Raw genomic sequence first — 23,399 nt, 5'->3', positions numbered from 1 at the left:
TGTGCTTGAACTTGGAGTAGTTGGCATCTGCATCTTTGGTAAAGAAATAGTTGTCGGCATATCTAAATGCATTGTTGTTTCCAGAGATCTCTTCCAAGAAGGTGTCGGTACCCTCGCTCGTATAATGGTGGAATTGGAAGTACCCTGAGTTGCGCTGAGAAGGGTTCGTCTTTAGATCAAACAAATAGTGGATCTCATGAGGTACTGGAGCAGCCCATTTTCTACGATGATAAATAATGTACAACGCAGATAACACCAAGATAGTGTTGGGAGCCAACTGAGAGCGACTAATACCAAAATAATCCACCACGCTCTGGAAATACGGATGAAGAGGAAGTAGGGTGCCAGACTTAATGGAAGAGCATGTTCAAGCGCACATACCCAAAGGGGGGTCCTCAGATCTGTCATCCGAACCAAGGATAGTAATGGAAACTCCATAAAGGTCAAAGGTCTTCCTTAGGTTCTTTATCTTCTCTTCAGTCATGTCAGAGGTAGCCCCTTTGAACCAAACCACCTCGTAATCAGCAACGTGAGGCTTCTCAAATGGTTTCCATATGATCTCACTGGCAAAGGTCGCCCCAGAATCTGATGAATGGAACTCTTTTTGTCGTCTCTTCTTCTGTTGTGCAGCCAGCGAGACTGTCTTGCTCATGGGAGAAGGACGAGACACCTTAGGCTGGAACCTGTAATAAAACGCTCCCGAGGGTGAGTCACCTGGCAATGAGAGCCCTCGGTATATTCTCGCTGAGAAGAAGAGTGATGGGGAACCCAAATGGTATCCCGGTGCAAAGGGCGTTGCAAGAAGTCTCACTGACCAGACAAACTCCGCTGAGAAGAATGACTTCGCTGAGATATGCCTTGAGAGCCACAGGGAGTACTATGCTGAGAAGAAATCTAAGAAAAGCCTGGCAATATGAGGATTATCTTTGAAGGGTTACCTTGTTTGTTTTACTCTCACCATTGGGCTATACCTTTCTAAGAAATCTTCGTCACTGAATAAATTTATAGCAGAACGGGGGAGAGTCCTTTTCACCCTTTCCAACAACTCTTGGGGAGTACGCTCGCTCAAAGACTTGTCAGACGAAGAGGAGTTGGACATCTACAACAAAGAAAGGCAAAAATTAAAGTTAGTATATCAATGTAATGAAGCTCCCTAACGTGAACCATCTAGGCCAGTAGCTGGGGGCATATCCATTACTAAGGAGAAAAAGTGAAGAAATCAAAGGAAAAATGTTTTAGGGTCCCGAGTGGCCGTCCTATGATTAGGTCGACCACCCTAGATCTTGGATCCCTAGAAATCGCCCAGGGAGTATGGTGGTCGACCTATGCTAAGGTTTGGGCTGACCACCCAGGCTTGAGAACCCTGGAAATCGCACAGACTAAGGAAACCCTAGAGTTGATCGGCCTATGATGGGAATTGTAGGCCTGGAAATCAGACAAGTCAAGGAAGTCCTAAGGGTGCTCAGCCAATGAGGAAACTTGCAAGCTTGGAAATCAACCAGGCTAAGGAAGCCCTAGGGGTGCTTGACCCATGATGAGATGTGTAGGCCTGGAAATCGCCCAAGGCAAGGGAAACCCTAGGGGTGGTCGGCCTATTGTAGGCCTGGAAATCACCCAAGCCCTGAAAATCTATGGGTGGTCAGCCTATATACCTCTAAATCCTAAAGTATCATGCAAAAATGAAACAAGGATCAAGCCACTGATTAAAAACAAGTTTCTTTGACTCAAAGAAGTCAGTTGTTTTAAATCAAAATAGAGCAAAGCAAGGAAATTCAGACAAATTCATCAAAGACGTAAAGATTGAGAAAGAATACTTACCTAAAAGAAGATGCGTAGAGTTGATGAAAACTTGAAGAAGTTCACAGCTCAGACTTTCCCTAAGATAGGTGCATAGGTTTGGGATTTGATGAGTGAGTCCCTCCTTATAGCCTCTCAAGCTAACCATATTTTTAGGAATTCAAATTCCTTGAAAAATATCTGGTCATTCTTAGAAATTCAAATTCCTTGAAAAATATCTTATATTTTTAGGAATTCAGATTCCTTGAAAAATATTTTGTATTTTTAGGAATTAATATCCTTGAAAAATTTATTATATTTTTAGGACTTCAAAATTCCTTGAAAAAAAAAAACAAAGGGGGGCTGAGTGCTGGTTTTTCCCTCTCCCATGGCGAAGAAGAAGAAACCACTACGAAAGCCAGTTTCTCCCGTAGGAGACCGAGAGCAACAGTTGAATCTGGAAGAGAATCTGATAATCGATGGCCTAGACAATACTCGAGTGGAGTTGTGCAAGGAAGCTGCTGGAACAGGGGCAGATGAAGTTGGAACTGAAGAGTTAGGGGTTCGTCCTTGTGTTGAGAACGTAGGGTTGGGAGATTTTGAGCCTCAAGAAGTCCAGATCGAGGAATCAGATCAGGTTGAGTCGATTTCAAAACGAATGTAATGGGCAGACAAGGTGGAGGCGAATGATTATCAGGCAACAGCTCAGAAGCAGTGGCAGAAATTTCAGGCTGGTAATCTCTCTTTTTTAGATCAGAAGCTTGAATTCACTTAACCTATATTCAGAGAAGGACGGAAGTTTGCTCAAATCGATGCCGAGGAGGTTAAAATGCAATCCGCAAACTGGAGTTCGGCAGTCATATGCATGGTGTTGGGTGCCAACCCACCTATGGCTGTCTTTGAAGGTTTCATCAAGAGGTTTGGGGTCACCTAGGGATAGCTCAGATAGCTAGAATGACGATGGGTTTAACAATGGTAAAATTCAATGATGATGCTACAAGAGATCATGTCCTTGAACATGGCCTTATCCACTTTGATAGGAAGCCGGTCATAGTTCGGCCATGGACAACGGACTTGAGTGCAGTTCGTCTGGTTCGCACTGTCCCTCTTTGGATTCGCCTTCAAGATTTAGGGCTTCAATATTGGGGTAGAAAATGCCTCAGTGCTTTAGTTAGCACCATAGGTAGGCCGATCATGGTATACAAATTTACTAGGGAACGGTCTCGTGTACAATTTGCTCGAGTTTTAGTTGAGATGGAAATCATGGATAATCCTCCGAAGAGTATTCTGATTCATTAACGAACATGGTCAGATCATGGAGCAAGGAGTTGAGTATGAATGGCTACCGATAAAGTGTAAAACCTGTGCTGGCTTTGGGCACTCAATGGTAGAATGCAGAAAAGAGAGGAAAGTTCTTTGGGTTAGGAAAGTAACAGAGGCCCAAACAGAGGAGGAGCAGGTACCTGGGGTACAGCAGGTTGGACAGCAGAAAGAAGATGGGGATCAGGCATATTCAGGGAAAAGCAAAGAGATGGTGGAACCAGAGGGGTCTTCTCTCTCAGGTGAGGAAACTAAAGATGACAATAATGTTACAAGTTCGATCTCTAATCCGTGGAGAACCCCAAAAAGAGTTGCTGCACATGCTAAGGAGGGACATAGATTAGATATTCATGCTCATAATGCAGGTCGTAAAACTAAAGCTCTGAACAAGTTTGAAATTCTGCAAGAAACAGTGGTGACTAACAAGGAAGGCAGTTTGAATCCTAGCTCCTCCTATGGATAGCTACAACATTTTAAGTTGGAATATTAGGGGGCTAAATAAAGTAAATAAACAGAGCCCAGTTAGTGCTTTATGTAACAAATACAAAGTGGGAATTTGTGGTCTTTTGGAGACTAAATTGAAGGGTAGCAACGTTAGTAAATTTATGGAGAACCAGTTTCCAAACTGGAACTATCACACTAGTTCCATCATTGAAGGGTGTATCTTAGTAATGTGGAGAAGACTGTATGTTAAAACCATTATTTTAGAGGAATCCTCTCAAGCTATTCATTGTCAGGTGAAAATGTTGGGTTTGCAGCAGGAATTTGGGGTTACATTTGTTTATGGTCATAATTCGATTGAGGGCAGGAGATGTCTTTGGGAAGGATTACAGAGACCTTATCATATGCCTAAAGCCTGGATCTATCTTGGTGATTTTAATGCCCCTCTTTCAGGCAAGGACAGAGTTGGAGGCAAGGAGATTTCAGACTCAGAGTTACATGACTCTGTAAAATGGTTGGCAGGTGCTCAGGTTGAGCCTTTTCGGGGTATTGGCTCCTATTACACATGGTCTAATAACCAAGAGGGTGCCACCAGAATTTATTCTAAAATTGACCATGTTTTGAGCAATGAAAAGTGGCTAGATTTGTTCTCTAAATCTACAGCAATTTATAGATGGGAAGGCATATCTGACCACTGTTCTTGTCTGGTTAGTGTTCAAAACTCTGAGCCGTTGGGATCCAAACTTTTTCGCTATTATAACTACTGGGCAGAGCATAAGGATTTCAATGATTTGGTGGTTAATAGTTGGAGAGGCCCAATTACAGCTTGTGGTATGAATGCCATTTTTCTAAAGCTGTTGAAGCTTAAGCACTGTCTGAAAAATTTTAATATGGACCGAATAGGAGATCTTCAAGCAAATTATCATAAGGCCAAGGATGCTTATCAAAATGCTCAGCTTCAAGCTCAAGCTCACCCCCTTGATTCTGTCTATCAAAAGGCTGAGAGGTCTGCTGCAGGGGAGTATTCTATTCAGGAGAAGTTATATCAGAGTTTTTTAACTCAAAGGAGTAAGGTTACCTGGTTAAGGCAAGGAGATCTGAACACTGCCTTTTTTCATGCGTTTCTTAAGAAGCGTAAGGCTGAAAATGGGATAGTTTCTTTTATGACAAAGGAAGGGCAGTTAGTTGATAACTATACAGAAGTGGTTTCTCATTTTCTGGGTCATTTTAAAGCTTGTTTAGGCAGTCCTAGCTCAGCTTCAGGCAGGGTTAATTTGCAACACGTTGACTTAGGTCTGAAGCTCTCAGTTGAGCAGCAAATTTTGCTTTTGAGACCTTTTTCTAAGAAGGAAATTCAGGAGGCCTTATTTAGTATTCCTAATACTAAATCCCCAGGTCCTAATGGGTATGGTTCCGGCTTCTTTAAAGCTATTTGGAGCAAGATTGGAGAAGAAACATGCTCGACCATCTCTTACTGTTTTGAATCTGGCAATTTTCCTTCTAAGCTTCATGAGACAACAATTTCTTTGATCCCTAAGATTGCTAATCCTTCTCGGGCTGTCGATTATAGGCCAATAGCTTGCTGTTCCACACTGTATAAATGCATGGCTAAGTTGATTTGTAAAAGGTTGGCTGCTGTCCTTCCCGTTATTGTTCATCCCAATCAAGGAGCTTTCATTCAAGGTCGATCTATTGCTCACAACATCATGATCTGTCAAGATCTTATTAAAAATTATGGGAGAGTTTCTACTTCTTCGAGGTGCGCTATTAAGATAGACTTGAGCAAAGCTTACGATACCGTAGACTGGCTATTTCTTGAAGGTTTGCTGAAAGCTTTAAAGTTCCCCATGAAGTTTATAGGTTGGGTTATGTCTTGTGTTAGGAATACCACCTATTTTCTAGTGATGAACGGCCGAGTTCAAGGAAAGTTTAAAGGGGGGAAGGGGCTGAGACAAGGTGATCCTATGTCACCTCTTTTATTTGTTCTCATCATGGAGTATTTGACTAGAAGTCTTCATTATGCAGCGCTTAATTCTCCTTTTCATTTTCATCTGATGTGCAAGAGTTTAAAGCTCATAAATTTGTGTTTTGCGGATGACTTGCATATTTTTTGCAAGGGAACTCTCCCAGCTGTTAGGAGTGTTAAGATGGTGCTTGACAAGTTTGCCATTGCTTCTGGTTTGATCATTAATTCAGGTAAATCTCAGATCTTTTTCGGAGGAGTCTCTTTGGCGGATAGAAATAGAATATCTCATGAAATTAACCTTGCAGTAGGTTCATTTCTCCTAAGATACCTAGGGGTTCCTATGAGGCCTACTAAATGGAAACATACTGACTGTGAGGTGTTCATTCAGAAATTTAGATTGAAGATTCAGAATTGGGCTAGTAGACACCTCTCCTTTGCTAGCCAGATACAACTTATTAACTCTGTTCTTCTTGGGCTTCGCAACTATTGGATGTCTATCTTTATTCTGCCCCAAAGTGTAGTCAAGGAAGTTGAAAGACTTTGTAGAGGGTTCCTTTGGGGAGTTTCTGGGCAGAGGAGTAAATTGCATCTCCCTTCTAGGCAAAAAGTTTGCCTTCCCAAAGCTTATGGTGGAGTGGGATTTAGAGACGGTTCTTTGTGGAACCGGTCTGTTCTGGCCAAGTATATTTGGGCCTTATCTTTCAAGCCTGACTTATTGTGGGTTAAGTGGATTAATTCCATTTATCTGAAAGATAAGAGTTTTTGGAACTATGAGTTAAAGGGGGACTGTAGCTGGTATTGGCGGGAGTTGTGCCATCTGAAAAAGTATTTCAGTTATGCTGCCATTTTAGCTGCTGGTATGAAGGGAAAGTTCCAGTCTTCGAAGCTGTATAATAGCCTCCTGACTCAGCAAAAGGATGAGTATTTTCAGACAGTTTGGAGCAGATTAATCCTCCCTAAACACAGGTTCATGATGTGGCAAGTGATTCATTCTCAGTTACTGACAAGGGATAACCTTAACAGGCTGCATATCCCTTTGATCTCTCTGATGTGTCCGGTCTGTGATGGCTTCCAGGAGAACCATGCTCACCTGTTTTTTTAGTGTCATCTGTCATCTCGGTTGGTTCATTTGCTGTTTAACTGGTTAGGTTTTGCAGCTTGGCCTTTGGATTTTAAGGGCTGGCTGGTTTGGCTCACAAGAACTAGGAGAGGTACTAAGGCAGATATAGTAACCATGGTGTTTGCAGCAACCATGTATAGCATTTGGACCAACAGAAACAGATGTTATTTTGAAGGATACTCCTCTTCTGTTTGGAATCTGGTTCAGGATATTAAATTCACTACTAAACATAGGCTTTACTTAGTTTCTAACAGATTTAATACAGCTCAAGATCAAATGTATATTCATAATCTCCTATGTAATTAGTGACTGGTTCGGCCAGCTTTAGTCAGTTGCAGTCTTTGTAGCTGTAGTTAGTTTGTAACTGGTTTGTTCATTTGTTCAATGAAGCTTTTCTATTCTTCTTGATCAAAAAAAAAAAATTCCTTGAAAAATATATTATATTTTTAGGACTTCAAAATTCCTTGAAAAATATACTAGATTTTTACGAAATTAATGTTTCTTGAAAAATATAATTATTTTTAGGAATTACAATTATCCTTGGAAAATACGTGCTGAGCAAATTATCGATAGTTGATAAAATTATTATGTAATGTCCTGAGGGACTTTGTTGTTAGAGTACTGCTACGATATGTTTCTCGAGCCAGATCAAGTTTACCGTAATGTTGAACATAGTATGATAAACTTGGGGGCAAATGTTATCCCTCAAAATTCAAAAGATAACATGGCGAATGAGAAAGTGGCACGTGGCATCACAAGTCATGGAAAAATGACAAAGTACTGAAAAACTACTGATGAATAAAAATGGATAGGTCCAGGACCTATAGGGAAGTTGACCGGGCTAAACCTCCTAGGGGTGGCCGGTCTGGCTCTAGCCCCCTAGGGTGGTCGGCCTGACCCCAACCCCTAGGGGTGGTCGGCCTAGCATGCTTAAGAACTGTATGGGGTGGTCGGCCCACCCTATTCTTCATAGGGTGGTCAGCCTAAACTCCCAAATACACTTCGCTGGATAAAGTTCATGCTCGTTCAAGCTGAAATCAACATGCCTAGCACCCAGAAGATCAACAGGCCTAGCACTCAGAGGGTCATCAAGCCTAGCACCCAAGCTCTAAAGGGTCATCGGGCCTAGCACCTAAGTCTCATAGACCAACCAAGACTTTGTGTTTTCCTGAAGGTTTCAATCGTGCATCATTAACCACGATCCAGAGAAACAATGAGAAGACCCATGATCTCATAATCATGGGGAGGTGGGCACGTATCTCCACTCCCAATAATCGTGTACCAAACCACAATCCCAGTCTTGCTGGTCATGTAACAACCCCTAGGTACTATAAATAAAGGACCCAGAGCTTCATTTTGGGAGGATGCTTGGGAGAGACTCTGGGCAAGTTGTGATGAGTGACCTCTTCAGTTCATCTTTGTAAATTGTCAATCGAGTGATTCAATACTAAAGACTAAGTGGATTAGGTTATTACTGTTCATCAGAACAGGGTTAAACCACTATAAATTTTTGTGTGTTTGTTTAGATATTTGTACTCTGTCATATATTTATATTTATCTCGTTCAAAAGGTGTCGTATACCATACATGCGATCGTTGGCCAATTTCACAGGTCAACATCTAGCAAAAGCAATCTCTCTTTTCTTCTCTTTTTCCACACTCAAGGGAAGGAAAATTAGATAGTTTTAGATATGACATTTAAGTGATTTGTATGACTCCAACATTTCAGGTACAAGGAGATAAGTGTGGCCAGACCTTGTAAGTGTTCAGAATTTATGACGGACCTAAGTGATGTCTGGTAGGCTCAATTGCCGAAAACTTGTATGTCGGACCTAAGTGATGTCCGGGGCTTGAATGCCAACCTTTATAAGCACTTATTCTTTCTCTTGCCTGATTTGTTATTATGACCTATGTATGACCAATAAAATACGTTTATGATTTAGATTTTTTTTATGACCTAGAATGTATTATGATCTTATATGATTAGAATTATGATAAATATGTTTTGTTATGACCTTATGATATGTTTTGTTATGATTATATGTTTGTATGACTATTGTATGTATTTTTCTTACTAGGCTTAGAATCTCACTCCTTATGATGTTATTGTGCAGATAATTGAGGATAGAATGGTCGATGGTGAGTGGGACCTAAAGAGCTTAGTGATGTATTCGTGAGGACCATGTAGCCGCTGAAATGATCAAGGGCCTATGATTTTGATTATGAAGCATTTTCTTAAAAGTTTTTTTCATTTCTTTATTTCAAATGTTGCTTAGTTAATTTTGTTAAAGACCTTATGTATTTTATAAAAATGTGGGATCCCTTTGCTTTATAGTATTTTCTTAAATAAAAGTGCAACATTTATGTTTATGATTCAACGTTGTGTTCTCGATAACATTATGAGAAATTAGGGCGTTACAAAAACTTAGTAACAAGTTTTTACAATTTATTAATAGTTGTCAACTTGGTTACTATGAGCTATGAATGGTTTTGACGAGTTATCAACAATATTACCAATGATTATAATTTGAATACTTGTGTAATGACACTTTTAAAAAATGTCAACTTGTACACATGTTTTACAAAATACAATACATTTGAAGAGAATTTTGACAAAATAAATACTTAAAATTGTTTACATTCATATATTGTAGCTCAATAATATCTTGGGTAATTAGCCGTGAAAGTACCTAAGTTTACACTATGTAGAAGTTAAATAATTCTTTTATATATATATAGCTAAAAATACCCTTTGTTGAGATTGGTTAAATATAACGGTTAAGTTGTTTACATAATGAGATACAAAACACTTAACGAGTTCACTTATTAGTAGACATTTAAGATTGACTTTTTGGGTCTAAAGTGATACAATGAGGTATCTAAGCATGTGTTGGTATTAAAAGAGCAAATCAAAGATACGCAGCGGGGAATGGGCCATTTTTAATAATTATTAATACCAACAAAGATCATACACATATATATATATTAAATCGCATACAATCAGATTAGAGATTACCTCTTGTAGCCTATCAATTGTCCTCGAATCTTTTTGTATAAAATCAACGATCTTCCTATCCAAGTTTTGAAAGCTCACACCTTGATCTTCCAGACCAATCCTCAAACACACAAGGACATTTGTAGGCACTATAACGCCGCTAATTGCCTATCTTTATTAAAATATTAGTTTTAATAATAGTTCAAAAGATTTCATAACTTTGTCTAAAAAACACAGTGGGACTCTATTGGAAATACATGCAGAGTTTGGATCCAATGTTCAAAACAAAAGAGAGTTTGAGGCAATCTTAAAAATAACTAAATATACATCCCATTGATAAATTAACATAAGAAAGACTCTAAGGCACTACAGCATTCCGGATCGTTTCCTCTTTCATTGGCTCCTCGCAGCATACATACATACTTATGGAAAACTGACTCAGCTCAGCAAGCTTACCAAACAAGTCTATCTATTTTCTACATGCACGGGTGAAAAGTAAGGAGGTGAGCTAAAATCCCAGTAAGAAAGTACAAACAAGACATACAAGCATAAGCGACATATCCAATACATTCTTAACATACTTTTCTTATAACAATCATTATCATCATAAGTCATAATCATAAACATGAGACTGTTTGCAACATAAGCATAATCGTACATCATAAGACCGTAATCTTAACCATAATATCATTTGCATCATGAGCATAAACATACAACATAAGGTTATAAGCATACAACATAAGATCATGACACCCCTATTGTCCAATGATCACATGTGACTCCCTTTTGGACACTTCCATGGCACCTTTTTGGCCATAATTCACATGGCACCCTTTTGGCCATGAATTTCCATGGCACCCTTTTTGGCCAGAATCTTAAGCACGTTTGCCTTTAATAATGCAGCATCACTAGGTTAAGCAAACACAACAAATCCATACATAACACATAACTAGAGTACATTCAAAACAAGCAAAGATCTAGCTAACTTTCTTACCTCATGTCCAAGCAAAATAAGAGCGGGAATACTTCACAACGAGCCTATAATAATAGTCAAAACACTTGTCTTAATATCATGTAAAACACACATGAACACGTCTAAATATATTCCATGTGTGCATGGGCCATGCACTCGTGACATCTATCTCAAAACAAGTTGCACCACTTTTTAGATTCTAGCATAACTCATACACAAAATCATGCTTGCATGTCACACATAACATCATGAAAACAACGTTGATACACATATCAACCTTAAATGTCTTCAGACAAGGACCTTAGACTTACTCAATTAACATATAATTACGCGTAAAAATGCATTTTTATGTAACATGCATAGGTGTGGCCATTTTTGAAAACTATGCCAAAGTTTATGATATCATACACTTATTTCTTAACAATTTTACAAAAATCCAACAATCATTATTAACACTTAAAGAATTACCTATTAATTTTCCTAGCATGCTTACTACAATTTTGACATCTTAAAACCATTGGAAATCATGCATCAAGACTTAATCCCAAAAATTAAAACCAAAACTCACAAACTAATCATGGCCTAAATCAACAATAGCCAAGGGATACCAAACTTTAATCCAAACATATATACAAACTTGTTTAATATTCACAATTATAAATGCAATATCATCATGGCACAAAACAACCCTTAGATATACATGCATGCTAATCTTGTAAACCTAAAAATAAAATTCAGCATGTCATTCATTTATTTGCTTTTATCTTTTAAGCATAGAAGTTCACATAAAATCATAGGTTTTCTTAATAAAGTAAAAGAACAAAATATATGAAACTAATATTTTTCATCTTTAGCATATATCATGAAATCATGGCATCAAACTCACTCCTAGTTTACTCGTACTTGCTAAATAAATATATAAACAATAAAATTCAGCAAGTAACATAGAATTATAAAATGACCAATAAAACATTAATAATATACCAAAAATACATGGATAGGTCTAACATGCTTTCTAACATCTTATGCAAGTCCCTAAAAATCCTTAGTCTCATTTACGCATTTAGAACAATATCACACCATGCAATATAACTTAGGCCGAAATACACATAGAACTTAACAACCAAGTTTACCACAAAATCACATCATGCTTATTTATTCAAATCATCAAGACAAGAATCATAGTACAACATGCTCATAAAAATAAATAATAATACACAAAAACTAGAATGCTTTTCTATTAGTTTTAGTACCTAAATATTCATCATGCCTTGAATCAATTTATAATAGATACATAGGCCTAAAACAATGTCATGGTTGAAACCTCAAGGAGAACAAACACAAGAGTTTTGCTACATTTCCTTCATGCATACTTATCAAAATTACAATATTAGGCATCACAAATATATACTTAGCATGTTGTTACACAAACACCAAAGCAAGGCAACAATTATCCTCATATTATTAACAAACCTAGCATGCACCAACATATCTCAAAACAAAAACTATGAAATTATTTAACAACCTATATAGTAATCATTTATCCTCATGATTCATCTTACACACATAATCACATAAAAGAAAAATACCAAAACCCATTTACAACTTATGGCCGAAACCTATATGTCATTTTACCAAAATAATTTTCCAAAATACTAAAACAACATATGTATTCATAATAGCAACATGAACAAAACAATAAAAATAATATCAAGCCGAAATTTATAGGCTTAAAAACAATAATCATCATTTCAAAATCCAAAGACAAAGACCCTTAGCATGTTTCTATGAATGTTAACAAAATAGAATCATGAAGAATTATTCAAAAGGCATAGAGGCAAGCTTTCCAAACAACTACCAATAATTAGAACCATAACCACAATAACAATAGATCATCATCATCATGATAACAAAGATATGATTCTCATTACCTCCTTGACTATGATCAAAACTCAAAGGGAAATTTCATGTTCTATGCAAGATAACTTAGTGAAATTTTTTAATATGCCAACATAAGTTACTATCCCAAATATATGACAATTTCAATTTTTTTGACGATAATACCCATAACATTCAAACACACATTTTCTCTCTCAGTCTAAACTTTCTCTCTCTCTCTCTCTCTCTAATGTCTCTCATTCTCTCACTCTCTAACTCTCTCTCTCTCTCTCATTCTAATCTTGTTGATCTCGAAAAAATACCAAAATAAAAAAAAAAATCATTTGAAACGGACAATTGAGTGAAAAAATATGAACCTCCAAAGTTTTCGTCAAATTTCAGTGCATAGCATCGAAATTGCATTGAAAAAGCATCATTTGGTCCAAAAATCAAGTTTTCATGATTGTATCGCAAAAGCATCAATTTTGCATCGAAAAAACATCAATTTTGCATTGAAATTGCATCGATTTGGCCAAAACAATGTTTTTTCGATGCAATTTCGATGCTCTTGCAATGCAATCATGAAACGTGATTTTTTGCCAGAACAATGCTTTTTCGATAAAAAAATCGATGGTGTTTCGATGCAAAATCGATGGTGTTTCGATGCAAAATTGATGGTGTTTCGATGTCTTACGATGCAATCATGAAACTTGATTTTTGGCCAAAACGATGTTTTATTGATGCAAAATCGATGGTGTTTCGATGCTCTTGCAATGCAATCATGAAAACTTATTTTTTGGCCAAAAAGATGTTTTTTCGATGCAATTTTGATGCTTTTGCGATGCAATCATGAAACTTGATTTTTTGCCAAAATGATGCTTTTTTGATGCAATTTCGATGCAAATTGATGGTGTTTCGATGCTTTTGCAATGCAATCATGAAAACTTATTTTTTGGCTAAAACAATGTTTTTTCGATGCAAAATCAATGAAATTTCGACAAAATCGATGGTTGTTATCCAAAAAACAGGCACGGATGATGTGGCAAGTGATTTCTAACACGTGGCTGACACCTGGCAAAATTCTGTTAGACTATCGTCTAGTGAGATATTGCATGCATAACGGTTGAGTTTTTCCTACGACCAGCCTGGTCGTACACTCCGCATATTTCAAGATAATTTTATAAAGATCTTAGTCAATCCCGAGATTGTCTCCAATCATTCCTGATGATCTGATTAATTAGGAAAGAATATCTGTAACTAATTCATGTAATCTTCCTTGAGCCTATAAATAATGAGAAGATAGCTCAAGGAAGGGACTTTTTGGCTTTCTAATTACTAGAGATTAGAGATTTACGAGTTAGCTAAAGCTATCACATTTGATATATTGTTTTGTTCTTCAGAGGTTGGTGAAACTCATTGAACCCTAGTTCTTTGATCACTCCTTTGAAATATTATATCAATAACAGCTCAAGTGGACGTAGGTTATTACCAGATTCTGGGGCCGAACCACTATAATTTCTTGTGTGCTTTACTGTTTTTGTCATTATCTTCATTTCAACATATTTGTCCACATCAAGCATTTTTGACTCCGTGTCAGTTGACCAAAAGCAGGGTCAACATTCTAGTGCTTTCATTGAGAGCTTGATATAATATTGTTGAAATATCAATGGCGAAAACAACAAAGAAGACTGGACAGGCGGCTAGCGCTGCACCATCTCAACCGCCTCCTCCTCTAAACGTGACTGAAGATGAGCCACATCTGAAATTTGATGAGGAAGAACTGGATTCCGAGACGCTGAAGAATACCCTGGGGTATTGCAGGACGAACTGGCCAATCTAAGGGCCAGCCAAGAAAGTGCTGCCAAGATTATGGCACGGCAGCAACAAGAGATTGAGCGACAGCGCCTGGAACTGAGTGAAAGGCAGGCGGAGATGGACCGTCGCCAGAGGGAAGCCATGGCAGCCCTCGAAGCAACCCTACAGCTGGCTAGGAGTCAGGCTGCACCTGCATCGCAGCCTGATCAACCTTCAAACGGGCCACCCCAAAGGGGCCCTAATCCTAGCCCACCGATCCAGCCCTCGAGCCCCCAAAGGCCCGAGTAGCCACCAATGCCTCAGGATGATGTCCCTCTAAGGGACCCAGAAGCGCAGCCTCCATCCCATGCTGGTCGCGGAAATCCCCCGCAGTCAAGGCAGAATAGGGCCGGGCAGCAGCCCCGCAGTCCTAGACGCCATAGGGCTGAAGACCTGAACCCACCGAGCAGAGGGCAACGTTCTTCTGGTAACAGAAGGAACTCGGAGACAGGCTCTGCGGTCCGGGGCCCCCCACGGCATGACAATGCACGGGGACCCACCAACCAACGCAGGCCACCCTCTAACGCTCGGGACGTTCCAGCCCGAGGAGGCAACCAAGGAAATAGTCGATCCCATCGTAGCCAATCAAGATTCGGAGATGGCCATGATTATAATGAGTCCGACTCAGGCAGAGGAAATGCCGGTCGGAGAAATGAAGTTAGAGGTGGGGGCAGAAGCCCACCACCTAGAGGGGACCAACCCGAGAGACGTGACGTTGGGGGGCAGCCCAGGCAAAATGACGGTGGAGCTAGCGAGCAGCGGCGAAGAGACGAGGATTTAAGAGATGTACTCAACGATCGAAGGGAACGACACGATGAGTACATTCCTCCAGCAGCAGAGGCCCTGGCGATTCCTAACACCGTGCAAGCCCAGATAGATGCCCTCAACCAGGCAGTGCAACAGCTGGTCGGGGGAAGAACGTCTTATATTGATCACGATAGGAGAAAGGGCACTCCTTTTGTTCAAAGGATAGTTGTGGCAGAAACTCCTAACAAGTTTAAGATGCCTACGCTTCCAAACTTTGACGGGTATGGTGACCCAGTATCTCATGTCAACAAGTTTGAGATACAAATGGACATTTAGAAAGTGTCCGAAGACGCTCGATGCAGGATCTTTCCTGCAACACTTTCTGATGCTGCACAGGAGTGGTTTTTCAAATTCCCTCCTGCAAGTATTGTTTCTTGGGAGATGTTCATAAAGGAATTTTATGGACAATTCTATGTGGGTCGTGTGCACCCAACTGAGGCAAATCAGCTGGTCAAAATACGCCAGCAAGACGGAGAACCACTGAAGGATTACGTCCAGCGTTTTATGCGAGAAGCTGCTGGAGCCAAAACAGTGGGAGACGAAGGCAAGATGATGGCCATAACTGCAGGAGTTAAGCACCGCACGCCTCTTTGGAATAGCCTCAGAAAGCATGGGGTCAGGACTACCCAGGAATTTTTGGATCAAGCTGATCGATAGATCAAGCTCAAAGATGCCATAGCCAGTGAAGGAAAGCCCCCAGGCAAGGATAAGGGGACGGCCGAGCCTACCAAAGCCGCCAATGGGTCAAAACCCAATGGGAACGGCAATGGCAATGGCAAGAATGGGGGGAAACGGCCACATAATGAGCCTTCCACCTCTGACAATAAACGAGCCAAGGGCAATCGTTATGAACCTCGGTTCACTAACTACACTGCCCTTATCGAGTCTCAGGGAGAGGTGTATCAGGCCACGAGTTCCAGTGTGCCTTATAAAAAACCTGCTCCCATTCGAAAAGATATTTTGAAGAGAGACACTACCAAGTTCTGTCGTTATCATAACGACTACGGACACGATACAAATGAATGCAACCAGCTAAAGGATGAAATCGAGTTCCTTATTAGACAAGGACACTTGAGAAGATATGTACGGGCGTCAGGAAATTCCCAACGAGAGGCTCCAGGTGGCAACGAGCATGCGCCCACACGCCAACGCTTGCCACCTTTGCAGCTTGACCCCGTAGCTGGCACTTTACTCACCATCTGCGGAGGCCCGCACCTCGCGGGAAGCAGCGGAAAGGCAAGGGAACGATATGCTCGGACCCTACACCACGACCAGGACATCGAGATGATGACTGTGGAGGACAGGGCATCGAAGAAGGCTCGGTCAGAGGATGGTGAGATAACCTTCTCTGATAGCGACGCCCAGCATGTCCGGTTCCCACATTCCGATCCGCTGGTCGTGGACGTTCAAATCGCCAACATGATGGTGAAAAGAGTACTAGTGGATACAGGAAGTTCAGTGAACATCCTGTACAAATCTTCGCTGGAACGCATGAAGTTGTCCGTCAAGGACTTGGAGCCCTGCAACCAAACAATTTACGGCTTCTCCGGCGAGGGACTCGCCCCAGCAGGGTCAATCAGACTTCCAGTCACAGTAGGTACAACGCCTGCTACCAGGACATTACTCGCTACTTTTGTAGTAGTTGATTGTCCTTCGGCGTACAATGCTGTTATTGGAAGGCCCATACTAGTTGATCTTCAGGCCGTCACCTCAGTATGGCAGTTGGCCATGAAATTCCCGACAGACGCAGGGGTAGGACGCGTGTTAGGAAATCAAAGAGAAGCAAGGGAGTGCTACAACACCTCAGTTACAAAGGCGAAGAAGGGAACGTCAAAAAGCACTCCCCCAGATAGGTTGCAGATGGAAATTGATACACAAGCCCAATCTGGTGATGGAGTCACCAAATAGGATGTTGCCCAAAGTGAGGATAGGGACTTAGATCCTCGCTTTGGGGATTTTGAGGAAGATGTTGGACCCGTCAAGGACCTGGAAGAGGTCCAACTTGACGAAAAAGACCCGACCAGAGTCGTAAAGGTCGGGAAAAATTTAGAAGCAACAACAAAGCAAGCACTGGTGGAATTCTTGCAAAAGAACCAGGAAGTTTTTGCCTGGTCACACAAAGACATGGTTGGGATAGATCCTGCAGTTATCATCCATGTCCTGAATGTTGACAAGAGTTTTCCACCCGTGCAACAGAAAAGAAGGCTGCTCAATAAGGATAGATCGAAAGCGTTAAAAGAGGAAGTCGAGAGACTAAAGGAGAATGGGTTCATCAGGGTGGCATTTTATCCATCGTGGGTCTCTAATCCGGTATTGGTTCCCAAGCCTAACGGTAAATGGCGAACCTGTGTGGATTTCACAGACCTCAATAAAGCCTGCCCAAAGGATTACTTCCCGCTCCCAAGGATCAACCAGCTGGTCGATGCAACTGCAGGACATGAGATCCTCTCCTTCATGGATGCATACTCAGGGTACAATCAGATCAGTATGCATCCCCCTGACGAGGATCACACTAGCTTTCGAACCGATACAGGGTTATACTGTTATAAAGTAACGCCCTTCGGACTGAAAAACGCTGGTGCGACTTACCAGCGATTGGTCAACCACATGTTTAAGGAGTTTATTGGAGTAAACATGGAGGTGTACATGGACGACATGCTGGTAAAGTCGAAAAAAGTAGAAGGACATGTGAAGGATTTACAAGAGTGTTTCAACGTTCTGAACAAATATCAGATGAAATTAAATCCTCTCAAATGTTCCTTCGAAGTAGAATCAGGGAAATTTTTGGGGTTTATTGTTAATTCGAGAGTAATCAAGGCTAACCCCGACAAGATAAAAGCCCTGATCGACATGAAATCGACAATGAAAATCAAGGATGTGCAAAGTTTAACTGGAAGAATTGCCGTACTAAGTAGATTCATTTCCAAGTCGACGGATAAATGTATCCCTTTCTTCAATCTACTTAGAGGCAACAAGAAATTCGAATGGACAGGACACTGCGAGCAAGCGTTCCAGGCCTTAAAGGCCCACATGGCACAGCCTCCTGTTTTATCAAAACCCATGGACGGAGAAACTTTGTTCATTTACCTGGTGATCACCGAATTTGCTGCCAGTGCGGTGCTAGTGCGAGAGGAAGAAGGCGTACAAAAGGCAGTTTACTATGTAAGCAAGAGGTTAATCGGGGCTAAATTGAGGTATCCTCCAATCGAAAGGTTAGCCTATTGCTTGATTTTGGCCTCAAGGAAGTTACGTCCTTACTTCCAAGCCCATCCCATCACAGTCTTAACTGACCAGCCCCTTCGGCAAGTTCTGCAAAAGCCAGAGGCGGCTGGACACTTATTAAAATGGGCAGTCGAACTCGGGCAGTTCGATATCACATATTCACCGCGAGCAGCAGTAAAAGGACAAGTCTTAGCTGACCTCATCGCTGAATTCACTAAGCTCCCAGACGACGAGCAGTGCGAAGAGCCTAGTGCGCTCGAGCCACAAGTCAAAGCTCCTTCGTGGAGGTTATTCACAGATGGATCGTCCAATGAATCTCACGCAGGAGTAGGAGTGATATTGATAACGCCAGAAGGGCATCGATTTCACTGCGCTATTAGGTTCGATTTCACCGCATCGAACAATGAGGCCAAATATGAAGCACTCCTCGCAGGACTAAGGTTAGCCAAAGACATGAATATAAAAGTGCTTGATATCTACAGTGATTCACAGCTGGTAGTAAATCAAGTCTTAGGGGAGTATCAAGCACGGGGCCTCAAAATGGTGGCCTACTTAAACAAAACTAGAGATATGTTGGCGCAATTCGAGAAGTATACCCTCCAGCAAATTCCCCGAGATCAGAATTCAAACGCAGACGCTTTAGCCAAACTCGCAAGTGCGAAAGACGCTGACACTTTGAATATAGTGCCAGTAGAAAGATTGTGCGAGCCAAGTATACGAGCAGATGAAACCAATATGGAAATCCGGATGGAGGATACATGGATGGCACCATATTTGGAGTATCTCACAAATGGACTACTACCAACAGATAGAAACAAAGCCAGAACTCTTCAAAGACAGGCTGCTAGGTATATACTAGTCGATTGTGTTCTGTATCGTAGAGGATACTCCATGCCACTGCTCAGATGTGTTACAGCGGAAAAAGCTAAAGAACTGATGAAGGAAGTACATGAAGGCTTCTGTGGGGACCACTCTGGGGGGCAGAGCTTCTCCAAAAAGATTCTGAGGCAAGGTTACTTCTGGCCAACAATGAACGAAGACTCAATGGAGTAAGTGCGAAAATGCGATAAGTGTCAGAGGTTTTCAAAAATCCCACGCGCAGCTCCCAACGAGTTAAAGCAGATGCAGAGTCCTTAGCCTTTTGCAGTATGGGGTATAGACTTGATTGGATCCCTGCCAACAGGGAAGGGTGGAGTAAAATATGCAGTCGTAGCAGTTGACTACTTCACCAAATGGGCCGAAGCTAAGCCGCTCGCTACCACTACGACCAAGAAAGTTCTTGACTTTGTCATCAAGAACATTGTTTGCTGATATGGTTTGCCTCGAAAAATTGTCTCAGACAATGGCACCCAGTTTGATAGCGACTTATTCACAGACTTCTGCGAGAGGCATGGAATCGTCAAAAGCTTTTCTTCAGTCGCACACCCACAAGCAAATGGGAAAGTCGAAGCAGTGAACAAAACACTTAATGATACCCTGAAGAAAAGACTTGAAGACGCTAAAGGAGCATGGCCAGAACAACTGCCTGAAGTACTCTGGTCATATAGAACTTCTCATCGAACAGCGACAAGTCATACCCCATTTTCCTTAGCGTACGGGTATGAAGCTATGTTGCCCGTCGAGTTAAATCCCCCCTCACACCGACGAATTACATACGACCAGGACCAGAATAGCCAACTGGTGATGGAGTCCCTAGGCTCACTTGAAGAGAAACGGGAAAAATCCCAACTCCGAGTAACTGCGTACCAGCAAAAAGTCACCCGGTATTTTAACTCAAAGGTGAAAGAAAGAAAATTCAACGTTGGAGACCTAGTACTTCGACGAGTTTTCTTAAATACCCGCGACCCGACTGCTGGAGTACTCGGACCAAACTGGGAAGGACCTTACCAGATTGAAGAAGCCCTTCATCCAGGCACATACAAACTTGCACGCTTAAATGGAGATCTCGTTCCTCGCTATTGGAATGGAGAACACCTGCACAAGTATTATCAATAAACAGTCCTTCTTAAAGGACTGGCTTGTATTAAATTTTTACTTTTTACAAGTTTTGAAAAAGGGTTAGTCATGTTATAAGGCTAATCGCTTATAAGTGTAAGATCTTTTTAAGATCACTCGTAAAGACATGTTTAGTCCATTTTTAATACGAGAATTATAAGGGACTGTGCACAGCCAGTCATTCTTGCCAACCTTTGTAAATTTATTTTTACAAGTATTTATTCATTACGTGTGTTGTTTTGTTGTATTATAAGTGTTACATTTCCTACCGAGCAGTAATGTTCGTACAGGTCATGGTCAAGGGAAGTGACCAAGGACCTAAAGCTCCTCAGTCACTTGGGGGGCATATAAGGTGCATCGATAACAAAGCATACCAAGAGGTATGTAAACACATGAACAAAATGAGTGAAAGCATGCTACGGTACTTAGAGTATTTTTCAAATTTTATATTTTGTTAAATCAAGCCAAAGTACTATGCTAAGTTCGGTCATGCGAACAAATGTTATAATAGACAGAAATATTATAATATCAAAAGGCATTCTTTTACACCGCGAGCAGTACTTCTTGGATGTAATTGTTTAAAGTACAAGGAAAGTTTGCTTCCCATGCAGCAAATTTAAAAATAAAAATTCAGTCTTTACATCACGACCCGTAGGTCGTGTAATTAAAGAAAAAGAACAAAAAAAACTTTAAGGAGCCTGAGGGGCACGAGGATCTGTTGGAGCAGTTTGGTCAGCTGCATCTCCTCCAGCTTCTCCTCCATCCAAATTGGCGGGTGGTTGGATGCTTGGGGAAGTAGGGACCCTAGCTCTTTCTTCTTCACCAGCTAACTGAGCAGCACAGCACGCTAGCTCGGCCTTCCTGGCCTCTGCTGGAAGGTAGCTGAAATCGGCACCTTGGTTGTGTTTCCAAAAGTCGTAGAAACACTGAAGTGTCGCGTTCTTGTACCTCTCCAGATCCTTGGTGTTGGTAAGCTTAAGCTGTTCCACTTGGCTCTCAAGAATAGCTATGGTCTTATCCTTAGCAAGGTGCTCCTCCTTAAGTCTCTTAACTTCACGATATTGGATTCGGCTAGACTCCTGGAAGTTGTCCCTCTACTTCTTCAAAGCTGCCTGAGAAGCTTCATTCTCTGCCAGCTTTGCCACCAAAGCATCCTTCTGTTGGGTGACCACCTCCAACTCCCCAGCATGCCTGGCTTCTGCAGCCTGAAGCTCCTCGATGGCTTTCGCCTGAAACTCCTCGATGGCCTTTGCCCGAGCCTGCTCGATGCTAGCACTAGCGGGAGTACGAGCAGCAGTTATAGTCAGCATTGCCAGCAATCAAGGAATAAAAGTTAGGCTATATTACAAGAAGGGAAGATAAAAGCCAAGAGAAAGAATACTTACACTGGCCACTTCGTTGAGAGCCCTGTTAAGGATCTGATCGACCCCCATGCTCTCAGCTTCAGCCATTGCCTCCCTGCAATGGTCATGCTTCAGGATATGAGCAAGGTGATCTTTAGCTGATCGCAGGGAGCGGTTCGAGAGTTTGGTCCCAGGAAGTTCGGCCTGCGGGGGGTTGGCAGCAGGGGCAGTCTCCTTTTCAGCAGGAGTAGGAGGTTGAGCAGAAGGTTGGCCAATAGGTCCGTCCTTAGAAGGATCAGTTGTTCAACCCTTCTTGGTCGGGGGTGCTTGGCTTGATTCGCCGTCATGCCTCCTAACTAATTTTCGTCAAACCAGGGGGACCTCCTCTTCCTCCTGGGTCTGGTACAGATCGAAAATGTTGGGGGAAGCCATCTCTGCAGATAAAGAAAAACATGCAAGCAGTAAGACAAAGGAAGATAAAAAATCATGGCAAATCAGAAAAGAGGTCACAAAGTTTAATACCCGAGCTACAACTACTGGTCGCTATACTACTGACTCTATTAGTCATACACTCACTATCTAGCACGAAGAAGTCTGGCCCTAGATTTGGAGTATACGTAAAATTGTCGTTCCCGTCAAACAAGTGACAAGGAATTGGCAACCTATTTAAAAGCAAAATAACAGTACCGTTTTTGTCTGAAGACTCTTCCAAGTCTATGAAGGGCTCTGTTGCCTTTTGTTTCCCCTTGCCTTGGGGCACAGAAGGCCTCTCTGCTAAAGGAACGCCAGTGGGTTCCCTGATCGTAACCCCCGTTGGCCTCCTTCGGGGAGGAGACGCCGGAGGTTGCTTGTAACGACCCAAATTCGCTAATAAGGCTTAAGGGCCTTGATTAGCGTGCCAGGAGGGCACGATGGGAATTATGTGTGATTTTATGAGTTAAATGAATGGTTATGATTTAAAGCATGTTATTTGACTATTTATTTATCTGAGACGCATGTATATGTGTATTAGTATGCATGTAGGCCCTGATTGTGTTTGAAGGGCATAATTGTAATTTTAGCCCGCCGAGGGCATATTTGTGATAATTGTATTCTGTGATTTGTACCACGTGAGTGTGGTGTTATTTTGTGATGCACGTGCCGAGACGGTCCTAGAGAGCAATTTAACTTAAGAGTCACAACGGGATTTCTATACCCGGCTCGGGAGGAGCCTAGGGGTACCTCGGGAATTTTATGGTTAAGTTGAGATTTAGCGGGTAATGGTTATTGGAGATTTAGTAACCTGGGTAACCATTAGTTACTGCTGAGGGTAACAAGTTCTAGGTAGAAAATGGTAGAAATGAAATAGAAGTAAAAGGACTTAAGTGCCCTTGAGGTTTAGTTGGGAAAGGATAGGCAAGGAGGGGTAAAATGGTCATTTGGCTGGGAAATTGATTTATGGCAGCTGGGTTATAGGGGGGTACACGGTTTGGGGCTTGGCATTGATTGGTTTTGATAAAAACCAAAGAGAAGGAAAGTTAGGGCAATGAGAAGAAGAAGAAGAAGAAGAAGAGAAGTGGAGGAGCTGAAATTTGGAGACTTAGGAGATGAATCAAGGGAGCTTGGGATGGGATTCTCTACTTGAGGTAAGGAATTTATACACATTTAAGGCTTGATTATGTTATGGGTTAAGAGATTTGAGCATGGTTTAAGTTTGAACTTTGAGTCTTT

Source organism: Humulus lupulus, chromosome 1 (assembly GCF_963169125.1).
Source record: "Humulus lupulus chromosome 1, drHumLupu1.1, whole genome shotgun sequence".
Taxonomy (NCBI): Eukaryota; Viridiplantae; Streptophyta; class Magnoliopsida; order Rosales; family Cannabaceae; genus Humulus; species Humulus lupulus.
This window is presented reverse-complemented; position numbering follows the sequence as displayed.